At 46.6% G+C, this 18,174-nt stretch overlaps 1 protein-coding gene across 1 annotated transcript in view; it reads right to left on the reverse strand.

The window, feature by feature from the left end:
• LOC147885465 (calcium-transporting ATPase 10, plasma membrane-type-like) overlaps positions 1-18,174 on the reverse strand; it is a 550,097-nt gene that overhangs the window by 419,106 nt on the left and 112,817 nt on the right. The window lies entirely within an intron of this gene.

Below are 18,174 nucleotides of genomic sequence, written 5' to 3' on the forward strand. Positions count from 1 at the left end.
TTTTGGTATTTGTTCAAAAAAAATATCTCAGCCATAAAGCCAAGGGATAGAAACTATATCATGATTCAAGTAGATGCCTAACTTAGCAATAGAGACATATAATTCATAAAGACTAGAAGTGTAGCTTTTATTGATTCATGATGTGTGCAGGATTCCAATCTCAAATTAGTGAAAGAAAGAATGTAGTCCATTGTGTAGGAACAAGAATGGAGATTTTAACACTCTAACTACTAACTACGTACAGGCAGATCACGGGAGAAGCACCATTTTGTTCCACCCAGCCAACCTTGCTGAAAAACGAGAGAGCCAACAGAGAATTCCAATGCAAAAAACGTACGTGAGAGCTCATTCTCTTCTCTCTCTAGCTTCAACAAGCCCCATCTCACTAGATGGATCTAGATGTCACATGTCATCATTATAGGGCCTTACTAATGCAACATTTCACCCCTCTCTTGGGATGCTTTAGTTTCCTTTGCCCCTAGGCACATTTATTGCATTAGACTCTTAGCCTTAGATCCACCTAGTCTGGTGCTATCAACCTTCACCTAGGACCTTGACATTAATTCCCTCCCAATCATTTACATGAAGCGCAAAAAAATATATTACAAATATAGATCCTTTAAGGGAAATATCGACTGATTCTTCCGAGGTCATGCTAGGTATAGCGAGGAGGGGAGCAGGAGGAGCAGCAGGGCGGGGAGAGGAGAGCAGCAGTCGAGCAAGGAGAGGAGCGGGGAGCAGCAGCATGCCTATCCCGCACCATTTCAAGCGGGGGGGAGAGAAATCTGTTTTTTTTGTCCGTACAATCTGTACGGATCTGTCTGTATAATTGCGTGACAGTGCCGGGAATCTGTATGACTTGTCGGAACCTGATTTCCAGTCCGTACGACTTGTTAGAAGGCAATTTGAGCAATTTTCGACTGTTTTTTGGCGTTTTGCCCAGATTTCAACTCTTTTCAGCTCCAGCCTCTCCCAGGTGTGTTCCAGTAGCTCCAGGCTCTTCTCTACACTTGTGTTGTGTTCAGAAGTACTCCCGACAACTTCGTTTAGCTCCAAGCAGCTCACTTCAGCTCCTTTGTCATCTCTAGCTTGCCCACACAGTCAGTGGATGGTTTTGCAGGTGTTTCGGGCCAAGGTGCACTTTCAGTAAGTGTTTTGACCTGTGCATTTTGCTTCGAGACTGTTTTTGCGGCCCATACTCTTGCACTCTCAAGTGCATTTACAGATACTCTGCATTGTTGGGTGCATTTGCAGTTACTATACATTTGTGGATGCCTTTGAGCTCCGTTTGATGCATTTGAGCACTCCTAGGTGTGCTATGTCAGATTTGGTTTATGCATTTTCAGTTGGGGTGGTGGAGATGGAGATGGAGGAGGGAGGGGGGAGGGACGGTGGAAATGAAGGGAGGAGGGGTGGTGGAAATGGAGGGGGGAGGGGGAGGGGGGAGGGGAAATGGAGGGGGGAGGGGGAAGGGGGTGGTGGAAATGGGAGGAAAAGAGGGAAGGGGGTGGTGGAGATGGAGGGGGGAGGGGGGGGAGAAGGGGGTGGTGGAAATGGAGGGGGGAGGGGGTGGGGGTGGGGGTGGTGGAGATGGAGGGGGGAGGGGGGGGTGGAGATGGAAGGGGGGAGGGAGAGGGGGTGGTGGAGATGGAGATGGAGGGGGGAGGGGGAGGGGTGGTGGAAATGGAGGGGGGAGGGGGGAGGGGCGGTGGAAATGGAGGGGGGAGGGAAAATAGAGGAGGGAGGGAGAGGGGGTGGTGGAAATGGAGGGGGGAGGGGGAGGGGGGAGGGGGGAAAAAAGAGAGAAGAAATAAAAAACTTGACAAACGGAAATTGGAAGGGAGGGAGAGGTGGTCACCTGAACGCTCTCCAAGTCTTTCTCAATGTAACGGGATTGTTAAGGAACAATGGACGGTGGGTGGATGACTGGGTTATCGGTATGAGATGGGCTCAAAGTCACTTACAATGTGAGGATGGGAGTAAGGTGGTGATCGATGGAGAGGGAGGAGTGTCTTGCATAGGGCTCCAAATGAAGAAGAGGATGGAGGCAAAATGTGAAAGATGAAGAATGAGGGGGTGGAGTGGGTTTTTATAGGAAATGAGTTTAGGTTTACGGTTTAACCCTAAACTCTTCCCGAGCCATAACTTGTTATGGATAGCTCGGTTTACTCTTCTGCAAAAAAGGTGAAATGATCAAAATTGCAAGCTGTACGCATTCGTGTCCACTACCTAGCTTGATTGTTTATCAAGTGGCTTCTATTTAAGAAATAAAGAAAATTTCTTAAGGTAGTAACTCAAGGTTGATGCTTGGGGTAGATAATGTTTCGCTAGAAATGGAAAAAAAAATTTACTCTCCTTGCCCTTGAGTGTTATGTTCGTGAAAGTTTGAAGTAGTTTGTTTTTTACACATACCTATGTATGTTTACTCGTTTACTTGAGACACTAGTCCTCCCGACAGCGGCGCCAAATGTTGACTCTTTCCACTGCTTTCATAGGAAGAGCAGGATATTATATGTTTGCAGGGTTCTGAGGCTTTTTGTTACCCACAGATATATTAGGGTTATCGTTTGTAGTATACGTGTAGCTTAGGACCTCGAGTCGTGTTCTGGTGAAAGACGTAGGCTTAAGTGTGGTAAGCAAACAAAGTGCATGGATGTGTAAAAGGAACGTGTATCATCATGATTAAGGTAATGAAGGCTTTCGCCTTCATTCGGGGTTGCAAGGTTTAGGAGGAGTTTAAGGGTTAGAAGGAGGTTCCAGGGTTAGAAGGAGATTCCAGGGTTAGAAGGAGATTCGAGGATTCAGAAGAAGGTTCCAGGGTTAGAGGAGGTTCCAGGGTTCAAAAGAAGGCTCCAAGGTTAGAAGGAGGTTCCAAGGTTTAAAAGGAGTCCAGGGTTAGAAGGAGGTTCCAAGGTTCAGAAGGAGTCCAAGGTTAGAAGGAGGATCCAAGGTTTAGGGTAGAGTACATGGTGGAGAACTCGTCTCCCTCGTAGATCATGGAGTTTGAGGGTTGAGGAACAAAGGGTTTAGGGGGAGCATAGAAGCGGGAGAGAAAGAATGTGTAAGAGCATGGGGGAAAGAAGAGAGAGGAGAGAGGAGGTGGAGGAGAGAGGAGGAGGAGGAGGAGGGAGGAGGAGGAGGAGGAGGAAGGAGGAGGAGGGAGGAAGAGAGGGAGAGGATGGGTTGCAAGGTTGGAGGTGAGGGGAGGAGGAGTTGCAAGGTTAGGAAGCATGGACACTTGAGACAAATGCTTGGAATACCAAAGTAGGCTCAACACAATGCCCCAAAGAGTGTGGGCTTCATTCCATTATGGGGTATTTATACAAGTTCGAGAGCTTCTCTCTCTGCATGTAGGAATTGTAACACATTCTCTCTCTACATGTAGAAGTCGTATGTAGAAGTTGTAATACATTCTCTTTCTACATGTAGAAGTTGTAACACATTCTCTTTCTACATGTAGAAGTCGTATGTAGAAGTTGTAACACAAAGTTGTTGTAACACATTCTCTTTCTATATGTAGAAGTTGTAACACATTCTCTTTCTACATAAGTCCATGTTGACACAAAGTCAACACCTCTACCCTTCCCCCCGCCTCTACACCCCTCCCCTCTACCCGCCCCCTATCCTCGCCCCTACCCCCCGTCTCTACTTTCCTCTCCTCTACCTCCTTCTTCCCTCTCCCGCTCAGGTGCCCCCTCCCCTCTCAGCCCACTTCCTTGCTCACTGTACCCTGCTCCCTCCTCCCGCTTCTGCCTCATTCCTCCTTCTACCCCTCTCCTTACCCCTGTCTTTTTTCCCTTCTTCTTGTCTTCCCCCTCTTCCTTCTCCCGCAGCGTTTTTTGGAGCGGAAGGAGCCCCGAAAATGTCAGAGTCAGACTGCTCGCCTCGATTGGCGATGGATATTCTGTCAGCCAATCCTACTACACCTCCATCGGCCGCGAAAACTATTACATTTTGTAAAGACGAGTTACAACAGCTCAAGAAGGACGTAGAGATTGAATGCTCTACCACATTGCTAGCACGCATCTTCGGGTCTCACCCTTCCAAATCCCAAGTCAGAGACTAGATGCTTGCGGCTCTCCCCAAAGACCTCACTCCACAATTGTTAGATGTTCATCTTCTGAAACGAGGTTTTTTCCTGGTTGTTTTTGATACTCCAGAGGCTGCGAGCATTGTGCTCAAAGCTGAGTTTTTACACCAGGGACACAGGAAGATCTTCTTTGATGCCTTTGATATTGGTTTCGACCCAATGGAGGCAGATAAGGAAATATTTCGCTCTTCATCAGATTTCTCGAGCTTCCCCTAAGTTTACCATCGACTTCTTTCTGTTATTGGGGAGCATTTTGGTGCGGTTGCTGAGATCCCACCCCTCCCTGGATTGCCATTGACTGTAGCAAAGGCAACCAAGGTTGATGGGGTACCTAGAGTTAGGGTCCTCTATAAGGATCCTAACCTCACAATAGACCATGTTATGATCCAGTGCCAGGATAGTTCCTTTTTTTGCCAAAGAGTAGAGATTACAGGCAGGTAGGACCAATGCAAGATATGCAGGACCATTGGACACTTGCCAGGGATTGCCCCAGGAAGAAGAAAAGGCCCAAGAAGCCCTCTGGCATAGCCGCCATCCCACGGCCTTGACAGGGGATGGTACAGGTCTAGCACCTGCTCCTCGGCCTCGACAAGGGGGTGGTACAGGTCCAACACCCACTCCTCGACCTCCGCATGGCGGTCCTCCTCAGCATGATAAAATCAACCACATTATTGGCTCCTAAAACAAACCTGTCAGGAGGAGGATGGTGGTGGTAAAGGTCCAGCACCTACTCCTCGGCCTCGATAGGGGGGTGGAACAAGTCCAGCACCTGCTCCTTGACCTCCACATGGTGGTCCTCCTCAGGATGGTGGTTCAGCTCCTACTCGCTAGAGTGCTCCTCCATGGAGCGCTTTAATACCGCCACCTTCTACCTCAATTGCCTCACAACCTTCTACCTCAAGGGCACCCGACGCATTCCAGTGGGTTTCGGTTTGTGTGCAGATCCCTCCTTCAGTTCACGAGGGTACACTAGTAGACTCTACTTCACCTCGGCCTGTCCCTCAAATCTCACCTCACACAGTCCTAGATGCTGAAGCTTCGACCTCCTCCCTCGTTGCAACTTCTCCCCTAGAACTAATGTTGCCAGACACTCTCCTTGAGGCAGTAGAGGTCTCCGTGGCTGGGCAGACACAGGATCGAGAGCAATCCCCACTTCCTCCCTTGGATAGGGGGAAGGGGATGGTTTACACTATTGATCCTCTTCCCTCACAAGGAAATCTTTGCACTTCGGTGTCTGGCTTGCTTCACAGGAACTCATTTTCAGCCCTGGCAGATGCTTCAGATTTCCCAGAGGAGGAGTTTGTGCCCTCTACTTTTGGTGAGCCAATGATTGGGTTTCCTGTTAATAGGGCTTCTTCTTTAGGTTGTAGGGTTCTTTCCCCTGTTGATTTTCCGCCATTGTTCCATTCCTCGCTCCTCGAGCAGGAGATCTTCCCATGTTGAGGGGTTTGTTTCCGCCACTAGGTTGGGTAAGGTGTTCCACTCTACATCCTCCCATCGATGAGGATTATTAGTTGGAACATACATGGCCTAGGTGGCATTCCACATCGCCTCCATAGAAAGCTGATCCGGGATCAACTTCATCCAGGTGTTACTAGGGGTTCCATTGATATCTTATTTATTCAGGAGCACAAACTGGATTCTAGAGATTGTGCCAAGTCAAGCAAGTTGCTTTCTGGCCACACTTTTTGGTTGCCTGTCTTGGACACCAGGGGGGGCACTTCTATTTTAGTTTCGCAGTCGGTTCTCCCCTTAGTTTTTGGACACGGAGTCATTATTCCCGCTAGAACTCAGTGGATTATTCTCTTGATTGGAGGGCATAAGGTTGGTTTCCTTAACCTGTATGCCTCCAACATTAGAGGGGAACGTGTCATTATGTGGAAGGATTTGCTCTTTTGGGCCCCCATTGCGGATTCATGAGTGATTGGAGTTGACTTTAACATGGTTGAGTTAGTGTCAGACAAAAAAGGGGGTAGAGAAGGAGGACTTCACTCTTTTGAGACAGCAGCTTGGGATGCCTTCCTTTTTCACTACTGTGGTAGAGATAGTTGCTTGGACGATGCCTTTCTTATTCAGCCACAATCCCTCCTGCTCTCTTAGTCGAACAGGAGGTAGCAGATGCCTATTCATGCATGCATTGACAGATTCTCTGTAGATGATTAGGCACTAGACAGAGGTGGATCAGTATGCATTGCTGCTGGGGTTTCCACTTCATACCACTTTCCTGTTGTGCTGGCTATCTAAGAGCCTCACTTGAGAGGCCAGTCTGCCAGCATCAGGATTCCAAATGCCTTGTACACAAATGACCTTACAGAGGCAGACCTGCAGATATGGGTTTCTCATGTCCAGAGTGGGCAGCCATTGCCATCACATGTAGCTGCTACCCTTTCTGGTATTATCGACTTCTACCCCTCAGCTGCCTCTGTACCAAAAGATGAGATATTCTCGCACATGAGATTGGTGTTCGCCAGCAGTTGGCAGCTTTGTAGAGGAAAGAGCAGAAATGGCCTTTAGATGCTTGGATTTAGGAGCGCCTTGCTGCAGCACAAGGGCTCATCAGTAGGTATTGCTTGCTTGATCAGAGAGCAGAGTATGCCTTTCATGGACGGGAGTCCTTCTGGATTCAGATGGGTGGTAGAGTAAATAAACACTTTTCCTCTACTACTTTTGGCCCTAGACATAATAGAGAGAGTGTATCCCAGCTTATTGACTCACATGGAGTTTTACAGAGAGATCCAGATGATGTCTTGCGCATAGCTTCAGATTTTTACGCCGCCCTTCTTACTATTGATCCTGACACACGGGATAGAGAGGATGCTAGACAGGTTATTTGGCAGAGCATCCCTTTGTTGGTGAAACCAGATATGCATGTTTTCCTTTATGCACCTTTCACCGGACTGCACTTACAAGGGCAAGTGCCCAGGTTCGGATGGCCTTACCCCTTCTTTATTCATTGCATTTTGGGATATGATTGGAGACTACATTACTTCAGCCTTGCAGGGCATTTGGGACTCTAGCGAGATGCCCGGGTCGCTTACAGAGGGTCTCATCCACCTTATCCCGAAGGGAGGTTGCAGAAATCTAGTGTCCCAATGGAGGCCTATCACACTTCTGGGGACTTGTTACAAGATTCTGGCATAGGCAATCAGCCTCCAATTGCAGCCCCTTCTCCTAGATCTTATTCATGACACTCAGACGGGATTTGTGCATGGCAGAAGCATTTTTTATAACATTTTCTCTTTTTGGGAAGCTTCAGAGTGGGCCGTGCACAACGGCCAGAATCTAGCAATTCTACTTCTGGATTTTGAGAAAGATTATGATAGAGTAGATTGGGGTTTTTTGGAGGGCACCCTTCTACGTTTTGGCTTTATTGATGCTTGGATCAGAGGTGTTTCCTCTTTGTACAGATCAGCCCACAGCCAGGTACTTATTGGTGGGGTAAGGGGTGAGAGATTTCAGATCCGTCAGGGATGCCCCCTTGCTCCTTTTCTTCTTTGTTCGTGGCCGAAGCTATGAGTATCTATGTTAGATCTCAAGCTGACATCTTTGGGCTGAGACTTCCCATTAGAAGGGAAGAGGAGTTACTTGACAGTGAGTTGGCAGATGACACAATAGTTTACTTGGATGCCACTCCACAAATGCTCACTTCTTTCAGGACAGCATTGGATTTATTTTACTTGGCGGCGGGGGCACAGATAAATTCGCATAAATGCAGTGGCTTTTGGATCAGTGATGAGGACTGAGATAGGATTCACTTGGGTTCAGAGGGGTGTGCCTATCAGGTATTTGGGCTGCCAGGTCGGCTTGGATATTTCTTCCATGTAGTATTTTACTCCCGTGTTGGAGAGCATCAGGAGGAACCTCCTTTTTTGGAGCTTAGCCAATTGCCTCTAGAGTTGTGGTGGTCAACCGGGTCCCCTTTGCCACGGCCTGGTTTGTTTGTTCATGATGTTGCCATTCTAGAGACTGCATCACTCAGCTCAAGAGACCGATCAAAAATTTTATTTGGAGTGGGCTTGATGGCATAGCAGATGCCTTAGCCGGGGTGGCTTGGGAGACCCTCATCCTCCCTACACAGGAAGGGAGAGCTTGACTATGCAGATTTACAGTGCAGCAGAGCTTGACTATGCAAGATGGTGGTGCGGGGACTTATGCTAGGGCAGGAACCGTGGAAGGCATTCCTTATTAGCAGCATACAGAGGTGCATACCTTCAAGAGGACACTGGATGAGCAATATTAGGTGGATCTTCACCACAGCACACCTCAGATCACCTTCGTTCCCTCTCATGGTTGCCATTCTGAAAGCATGGGCCAGTTTTAGGAGCACTCTTCTAAGGATTCCTCCTTCCTCTCGTGAAGAGATTGATAGGCAACCCATCATGTGGAATGATAGTAGTTTAGATGATCATGGCAGACCACTTGGTGCCTCACTCTACATGCAGTGATCCAGGTGGGAGAGGGCACCTGCATCATCTTTGGGGTCTTGGAAAGCTTTCCGCAAGCTTCCAGAGGAGACCAAATCCTCAATTTGACAGGACATCTTAGAGGGAGTGCAGAGAGGATCTTGCAGATTGAGGCAGCCCTTCCAGAGGATTGGGTAGACACAAATGCAAGCTTCCAGAGGAGACCAAATCTCAATTTCACAGGACATCTTAGAGGGAGTGCAGAGAGGATCTTGCAGATTGAGGCAGCCCTTCTAGAGGATTGGGTAGACACAAATGATATGGCACTCACTTGCTCCAATTGGGCAGGTACTTTTAGGAGAGGCGGCGTCCCGCTTCAGGTTTTGGACTTTTCGAGATGCACATGAGGATGCTTTAGGTTTTAGTGTGCAAGATGGTGGCAGATTGCTCAGGCCCACAGAGGACATCTTGCTTGATTCTACTTTTTAGCCTATCAGGGTTGTAGGTCTTTTGGTGCAGGAATCAGATTCAGAGTGGTTCCTCGACCCAGACACCTGGCTACTCTCCACCAGGTCTTGGAGGCTTTGGCTCTACGGGAGTGTTCCCATTCAGTATTTGCAGTGGGACCCTGGAGAGTGGGAGTGGATTGACGTAGGGCATTGAGAGAAGAGCATCCCCTTCTTTCGTTACACGGTCAACAATCCCAAGAGATTTCAGCTCAGTAGTAGAGGTTGGAGACCTTCCAGAGTTCCTCATTGGGAGACATTTGGTATCACTGCGGGGAGACATTTGGTATCACTGCGGATCTGCAGAGGTGCTTTTAGAGAAGACTCTGAAAATTTTATAGGAATGGAAAGATCACTCTCTTCTTTTGGCTCTCTATCCATGGTGGGATTGCAGTGAACCTTTAGAGATCAGGTTCGGAGCCGACCCTACTTGCCCTCATTGCCTCTCTGCCTCGGAGACTATTCAGCATTGTTTATGGGATTGCGGGTATCCACAAGCAGTCCCAATCTCCAATTCTTCCCTACTCAAAATCAGGCCATTAATCCACATTTTATTACCGCTCCTTCAACTTTATACCACAAACTGTGGGCTGCGACGCAGCAACACAACAAATGTGTTACTGTTTCCACTGATCTGTTGCACAAGGGGCATAAAGGGTTTGTAGCAAATCTCTTTTCCGGGCAATCACACACATGTATCCACTGTGTAATACCTTCCATGTCAGGAGGCTCAATTTACTAAGCTTGCAATCCTGTCGAGCCTCCTTTAGCCGTTTCTTCCACTAGCCTGAGGAGCGGTGTAATCTCCACTTTTTGTTTAGCTCTACATACAAGGGGAGTGAGACAGGTATCTAAAGAGACATGGAAGCTAGCTAGGAACAGAATAGAAATATGGAAAGCATAATGAAAGGTAGAATGGAAAGGAAAGAAAGTACAAGTGCAAGGCAATGACCAAAATACTCACAATGTATTGATGGCTTGATGTTGAATGTTGTAATAGACAATAGACAAGTACAACACTATATAGTGTGACACTAGACTCTAGAAAGTCACAATGTCTATGTGATATCTCCCAATATGACACGTGGCACGGTGAGGGACTATTGGAATGGAACCAAGAACAGAACATGACAATGACGGGTCATCAAACTGTGCACCCTATGTAACTCAGAGGCTAAAGTCTGAGCATGTTTAGAGGTTGATCCAAGCACTCTCATGGCTTGAGACTCAACATGCTCAGAGGATCACGTTATAGCATGGCTACATAACCAGCTCATAGGTCTAGGAATACACCACCATCCTGAAACTCGACCACGCCTGATAACAAGACCTATCAAAGCCAATACATGGCTCCCACAATACATCCCCCTCTAAACCTATCAAAGCCAATACATGGCTCCCACAGTACATCCCCCCTTGGCTTCATAATAGGACATGTTAGGAAGCCATACACCAAAATAGGAAAACCAAGAGACCTTCCAGAGCTCCTCATTGGGAGACATTTGATATCACTGCGGATCTGCAGAGATGCTTTTGGAGGAGACTTTGGAAATCCCACAGGAATAGAAAGATCACTCTCTTCTTTTAGCTTTCTATCCATGGTGGGATTGCAGTGAACCTTTGGAGATCCAGGTTCGGAGCCGACCCTACTTGCCCTCGTTGCCTCTCTGCTTCGAAGACTATTCAGCATTGTTTATTGGATTGTAGACAGGCGAGAATGATTTGGATGGGGGTAGCTAGGATTTTCAGTCACTTTGCCCATTCCCCATTCTTTATGACATGGGGCTCAGTGGCTTGGCTTTCTCTTACACGGCTTCAGGTATTCTATGAGAGACTTGACTTCTCTCGGGCCATTTTGATTCGACGTCATCAGATTGAGTCCTGTTCGTTGGATGTTGTACCACACCTTCCTTTTACAGATGTACATGCCTCTGTGGATGCTTCTTGGGAGATTTTAGTGAGCATAGCATCCTGGCATATCTGGAGAGCTAGATGCATAGAGGCTATGGAGGGTACTCAAGTTCATCCCTCGCACGCTTTGGCTAGTATCTGGACAGACAATCTGGACAGACACCATACATACTTTGATGGCCGTATGGGTGAGTATACTGGGAGACTCGCGTGCAGCCTCAGCTAGGAGGGCTTCTTTCTTCAGGAAATGGAAGGATTCTCCTTTTTGCTCTGAGACTCCTACAGGGTTGAGGTGGCACTTTCAGCCTCAGCCTTGGTTGTTTTCCACCTCACTTTGAGGGGGTTTTATTTATCCTCATGATTTCATGATGTTGTATTTCTGCTCAGAGCTTGCTCTAGCGAGTTTCTTTCTTACTTAACAGAAGTCTCAAAAAAAGGAAAACCAATACATCTTTTTAGGAGGACTATCCAAGGCAGAGGACCTTTAGACTTAATGAAAACTAGACAATCAATACATATCATTTTAGGGGGACTACCCAGGGCAGAGGACCCCAAAATACATCAAGCTGTTGTAATAAAAATAGATCTCTTAGGAGTAAGAGATGTCCTCCAAGTAGCCACTGCACATGTGTGCACATCCCTGCGAGATGATGACGATGTTGAAGAAGCGTTAGGCAGGAATGCCCCAAAAGATGTGTCGGTGAAGTCCATGGGGTAGCTAGATGGAATGGTGACTCTCAAAATGCCGGAAGGAGAGTCACTAATGTCGAAGTAAAGGCCTTAGGTACCACGAGGACTAGTAGAGTCACTCAATGTGCAAGCCTACCACTACGGGCAATCTAGGAAGTAATCGGAGAAGCCGGGAAGTAACCGTACCTCACATCAAGATCATTTTTATGTATCTTCTTGCTGGAAATTAGTGTGCCACTTCTACCTTGCTTCTTTTTGCTAAAGTAGGAGTCTACACACCGTTAGGCTTTCACAAAAAGAGTATGTTACAAAAGTATTGTAGCGTTTCAATATGGAGGGGGGGAAGGCAGTGAGTACTCCATTGCCTCCATATGTAAAATTGAGTCATACAGATAGTCCCAAATCAGATGAGGAAAGGGCCATGATGGCCAAGGTTCCTTATGCATCAGCAGTTGGGAGTCTTATGTATGCTATGATAGCTACTAGACCATACATTGCATTTGCAGTGGGAGTTGTTAGCCGGTATATGGCTAATCCAGGAAAGAGGCATTGGGAGGCAGTTAAGTGCATCATGCGGATGAGGTGTGCAATGTGGCAGCTCGAATGGCGAGGAGATAGCAAGGGGCTGGTGGATAGGGCTGCGTATGCAACAGGATAGGTGTGAGCAGCAGGAGCAGCTGCATGGGCAGCAAGTGAGGTGCATGGGAGCAGCAGCTGCTAGAGCTGTGTGGGCAGCAGGAGCTGCGTGAGCAGCAGCATGGGCAGCAACATCAGCCTGGACAGTGTGGACAGCATGGATTGCAGGCTGGACGGGCTGTTGTATGGGCAGATGGCAAGTAGAATGGCAAACAGAGGAGCAGGCAAAAGATCGGCAGGATGGCAGGCAGAGAGGCGGCTCAGTTGGCTGAGCATTGGTGGGTGCTGCAGCTCCACGTGGTCCTTCCCGGCTGAGGCTCAAGGTCTTCGATGGTGAGGCTTGGGTAGGAGGAGAAGAACTCAAGATGGAGAGGTAAGGAAGAAGGGAGAAGGGAAGGGGAGCTCCTCCAAGAGAAGAGAGGGCAGCTTCTCTTTCTGGCCACCCTCTACCTCATGGAGAAGCAAGGAGAAAGGGAAGGGCTAGAAAGGAAGGCTCTGATACTATATGAAAAGACATGGTAGCTAGCTAGGAACGGAATGGAAATATGGAAAGCATAATGAAAGGCAAAATGGAAAGGAAAGAAAGTACAAGTGCAAGGCAATAACCACTATTCAATGCAATTTGTGGGCCAATCATCTAGCAGACCACACAAAATTTGTAGAATCCAATGGGATAGAATAGATGCATCTTTGCCTCTCCTCTCATGACTGCCATCCTGAAAGCTTGGGGGAGCTTTAGGAACACTCTTCGAAGGATTCCACCTTCTACCATCGAAGAGATTGATAGGCAGCCGATCATTTGGAATGATAGTATTCTCGACGAGCATGCCAGACCACTGGGCACTTCCCATTACATGCAGTGGTCTAAATGAAAGAGAGGCCCCACCTACACAGTAGGCACTTGGAAATCTTTCATCAGGCTACCTGTGGATCAGAGACTGCAGTCCATGAGTCACCTCAAAGGGGTAGCACGCAGGATTCAGCAGATAGATGCAGCCATCCCGGTGGAATGGATAGTTGAGCTGCCTATTACTTCCACCACTTGGATGGGGGCTTTTTCGAGGACATCAGTTCCTTTACAGGTGATCGCTTTCTGAGGTCTCGGGGAAGACACACTGGTGTTTGATGTTGGGGATGGAGGTTTACTTTCTACATCCAAGGATGGCATTCTTCTTGAGGTTGCCTTTCAGCCTGTCATGATTGCTGGTTTTGTGGACCCTGGAGCGGGCTTGCAGTGGTACTTAGACCCCGACCCTCTGCTCTTGGCCTTCGGATCCTAGAGGTTGTGGTTATATGGAGGTGCACCTATCAGGTGCTTGCAATGGGACCTAGGAGAGTGGGAATGGATAGATCATGGGCACCGAGAGAGGGGGATTCCCTTCTTTCGTTTCACAGTTGGTAATGCCAGGAGGTTTCAGCTGAACAGTAGGGGTTGGATTCCCTCCAGAGCCCCCCATTGGGAAAGCTTCTTCATCACCGCAGACTTGCGTAGAAATTTCTGGAGGAGGCTCTGGAAATCCCTCAGAAATAGAAAGATCACTCTTTTCTTTTGGCTTTCTATTCATGGAGGGATTGCAGTGAACTTGTGGAGATCACAATTTGGGGCTGATCCCACTTGTCCTCGATGCCATTCTGCAAAGGAGTTAGTGCGACATTGCCTTTGGGACTGCAGTCAGGCGAGGACTGTTTGGAAAGGGGTTGCTCGGACACTCAACATCTTTCACACTTCCCCTTTCTTCATGAATTGGGGCTCGGTCGCATGATTATCTCTTACTTGGGCACTCTCGGTCCACCGGCAGGTGATAGAGTCCTGCCCTCTACAAGATGTACCACTTACTCCCTTCAGAGCTTCTCATGTTTCAGTGGACATCTCTTGGGAGATTTTGGCTAGCATTTCCTCTTGGCATATTTGGAGAGCTAGATGTACTGAGGCCTTGGATGGCACCCAAATACACCCATTATAGGTTTTCATGGGTATTTGGTTTGACACGGTTCACACTTTGATAGCCATATGGGCTAACATGCAGGGCCCTTCACGGGCAGCCTCTTCTAGAAGGACTATATTTCTTCGAGTTTGGAGAGGTTCTCCCTTTTTCTCGGAGGTTTCTACCGGATTGAGATGGCACTATCCGCCTCAATCCTTCTTTTTGGCTCTTGAGCTTTTCGTGCATTGCATGATGTATCCCGTATGGAGCTTGCTCTAATGGTTTTTCTTTAATACTTAATAGAAGGCTCTTTTTGCCAAAAAAAAAAAGAATAGATGCATCTTGGAAGAGGAGTGAGAGCACAATATGAAACCAAAATGTTGTTCTCTATTATGGATTGTGAGAGAGAGGACTCTCTCTTATAGAAAGGGGGAGAAGGTAGCACCTTCCCTACATAAGTGGCAATCAGCCCCTACATCAGTGGGAATCAGTCCCTACATCAGTGGGACTGGCCTAAATCAAAGGAACCTCCCATGTGGGGGCCTTTCGCTTACATCATCACTTAGGTCACACACACTAGACACATCATAGCACTTGATGTGCCTTTACAACACACTTCTTTTATTGCTGTAAAATAAAAGAAATCTTTTATTGCTGTAAAATAAGTACATTCATAGTTACTTCGAAAACGAAGTAACTACTACTCAACTAAAGATCTCAGTATAAGCTGTATACACATCCTGATCAATCAAACGAGTCTAAACACAATCGTAGAATGATTGCTGTAGAGATCGTTTGAAAAAAAGAAAGGATGAAAATAGCGGATCACCAAAGACTCTATGATTTCTGTCCATCCATAAAGTCCATAGTGTCCAGTAGCGCACCCATACAAAAAATAAACCAAAACCCTGTCTCGCTGGATGAAAACCAAACAACCAGAAAAATCTGCCAAAAGTAACAGTAGGAAATCTCGCTCGAAGCCTCTGTCGGATGAGAGCAATGAAATCACAAGTATGTGGACAGAACGAAAAAATGTGAAGCACAGATTCAGTAGAGTGCTGGCATCTGTGACAAATAGCTGGAGTAATATGTATGTGTGCGAGTAACTAGCCAGATGGAAAAATGCCAAGGAGAACTCGCCAAAGGAAAAGCTATTGCCGAAGAGGGACTTTGTAATGCCAAAGGAGATGTAGCCTTTTTCTCCACCACTTTATTGGGCGATCCATATGCCAGACAGTATTTGCTCTGTGAGAAATCCAAGGCGGAGGTAATAACACTTTATACAGAGATGACACTGTGATATGTGAGAGCTTCAAAGGACGGGCGTATGAGGAAGAAGAGCGTAAAATCCAATCCTCAAGCCTATTCTGAAGTTCCAAGCAAGGTACCAGCAAATACGGTTGAAGCATTGCTGAAATCCTATGCCATAAAGGACGATAATGAGCTCCCAAGCCATATTTGCTAGCAGCCATAGAAAAGGATAAAATTGTGCCATCATCTTGAAGTACATCCGCCACAGATGAAATGCCTTTGAAGGAGAGAAAATAAGAACGTCTGGGTTCTTGTATGGCCAAAGGAGGGTGGAATACTTTTGACCAAAAAACATTCTCAGCCCTCAAAGAGTTTCCTGACGGAGAATCTCTGCCATGCCATTCCAAGTGGGATAAGATATGTTTCCAATCAAGAAGCAGGCAAGAGACAAATGGGCAGCCTCTGATCTTGCCTTGGATAGAGCCAAATAAGAAATCCCACTGAGTAGGCTGCCAATGCCCAAAGGTAGAGGTATGAATATGTAATAAGAAAGAACGGATCATGAAAGGCCAAGGCTGATCTCCTTGCATAAACTGTATCATCATTTTCCCACTGTGAGCAAGTAAATGCATTTGAATATTGAGAATATTCAGACCCCCGTGCATCTTTGGAGAACAGAGACGATGCATAGAGAGTGATCTGAGACTTTTCTTGCCATTTTTTGAACACCATAAAATTTCCATGATAGCTGACATGAAAGAAGCCAGATCTGCCTTAGTGAACATAGTGAGAGGCAGATAAAATTGTATGTATGCTATTAAAATGGATTGCGTAATTCGCAAGCGAACATGCAATGGCCAAGTTGCAAGCTTCCAATATTCAAGTTTTTCCCTTAACTTTGTTAGCACCCAATCAGTTTGTTGGGAACGGGTGAGTCCCCAACCTAGAGGATAACCAAGGTGTCGAATGAATTGAGAAGCGGGGACAATTTCCCTAGGCCACAGAAGGCTGTGCCATTCCTGTGCATGCAACGGCAACAATTTTAATTAAATTGGCCCGAAGACCAGCAGCCAATCCATATGTAGAAAGAGCTTGCATAATCATGGACACATCAGCCCGAGTATTTTTTGGAGTAAAGAATGAATCATCAGCATATGCCTGAATGATCATGCCACGACTGCCAGGAATCTCCAAACTGTGCAACTGGTTAGTGTCCAAAAGGTGGTCCAGATATTGAAGCATTGGATGAGTGGCTATGGCAAAAAGTAAAGTACTTAGGGGACATCCTTGCCTAACAAAACAACCAAGAGTCCAGGATGGAGGAATATCCCCTGAAAGTATGCAGGCAGCTTTACTATCTTGATATAGCCAAGTGATGAGTTGCTGCATTTTTGTGCCAAATCCCAATGCTTGCATAGTCAATGAAATAAAATCCCACTGAATAGTATCAAAGGCTTTGGCAATATCAACTTGCAATAACAAAACATCCAGCTGCGTGTATTTGGCATATTCAATTCCAACATAAGCATTAGCAATGTTATCTGTGATATGCCTGCGCAGGACAAAGCCATATTGGGCAGGATGCAACCCATCATGTAAAAACCCCTTTAGCCGGTCAACAATCATTTTGGTAGTGACTTTGTAAATGACTGGCACAAGAGTGATAGGTCTCCAGTCTGACAAAGAGTCACAAATTTGATTTGAGTTTAACAAGACCTCTCTTCCATGTGTCTAGCATTTTCTGATTTTGCCATGCAGCATTTACCATATGTAGCAATGTATGCTTCAAAATAGGCCAATATTCGAGAAAAAAACTCGACTGTTAAACCATCCCATCCTGGAGATTTCCATCTGCCACAGGATTTGATTGCATCTGACAGTTCCCTCTCAGTAAAGGGTTCCTCCAATTCCAAAGCTTGAGTAGTGGAATTAATAGGAGAAACATGTTGCAACAGTAAATTTCGTGCAAGCAAAACCTGTTGCGAGGGAGGAACTGCAGAACCAAATCGCTGAGAGAAATGATGCACACAAACAAAAGCAAGCTGTGACCGTGAGGTGGTCCATGATCCATCAGGCATAAGCACTCTGCAAATTTCTGTTTTGAGTCTCCTCTAATGTAAACTTTTGAAAAATTCTTTGGAAAAGCAACCTTTATCTGTAAAGGCTCTTTGTCTTGCTCTAGTCTCCCATTTGGCCAGTTTCTTGTAATCATTTAATTTAAGACAATGTCTGGCCTGGCATAGTGTTGTTTGCTCATGCATGGACAACGAACGATGATGGCTGAGTCCAGTGAGGCCTTGACAAGCGGATTTGGCCTGAGCAATGGTTTCCCTCAGAGTCTTCATGTAAGACTTGCCATAAGCTCTAATCACAACTTGCATTTTGGAAATAAAAAAATCCCAGGCATCATCAATATGAGTATGGCTGCTAGAGGACAGACAATGAGATGCTTCAGTAACCATTGCCTTGAAATCAGCATGTTGCAAATAGCTATTGTTTATGATTAGATGTCTCCTTTGTGGCAATCTATCATCTGGCATATCATGAAAGGATAACCGCAACCAGAGAGGTGCATGGTCTAAATGCACAAAGGCATAGTCAATCCACATTTTACATGTAAAATCCCCATTTTGTTGTGGAGCTACACCATACCATCGATCCAGACGTGCCTGATAAGAAGAAAGGGCATTATGTTGAAATGTGTAGCCAGGTGACAAAGGCTGCAATTCTTTCCAAAGGTCAACCAAATCCAGATGCAATAG

The sequence above is a fragment of the Dipteris shenzhenensis genome, chromosome 25 (genome assembly GCF_047967505.1).
Source record: "Dipteris shenzhenensis isolate YYH24624 ecotype China chromosome 25, Dip_SZ_1.0, whole genome shotgun sequence".
Taxonomy (NCBI): Eukaryota; Viridiplantae; Streptophyta; class Polypodiopsida; order Gleicheniales; family Dipteridaceae; genus Dipteris; species Dipteris shenzhenensis.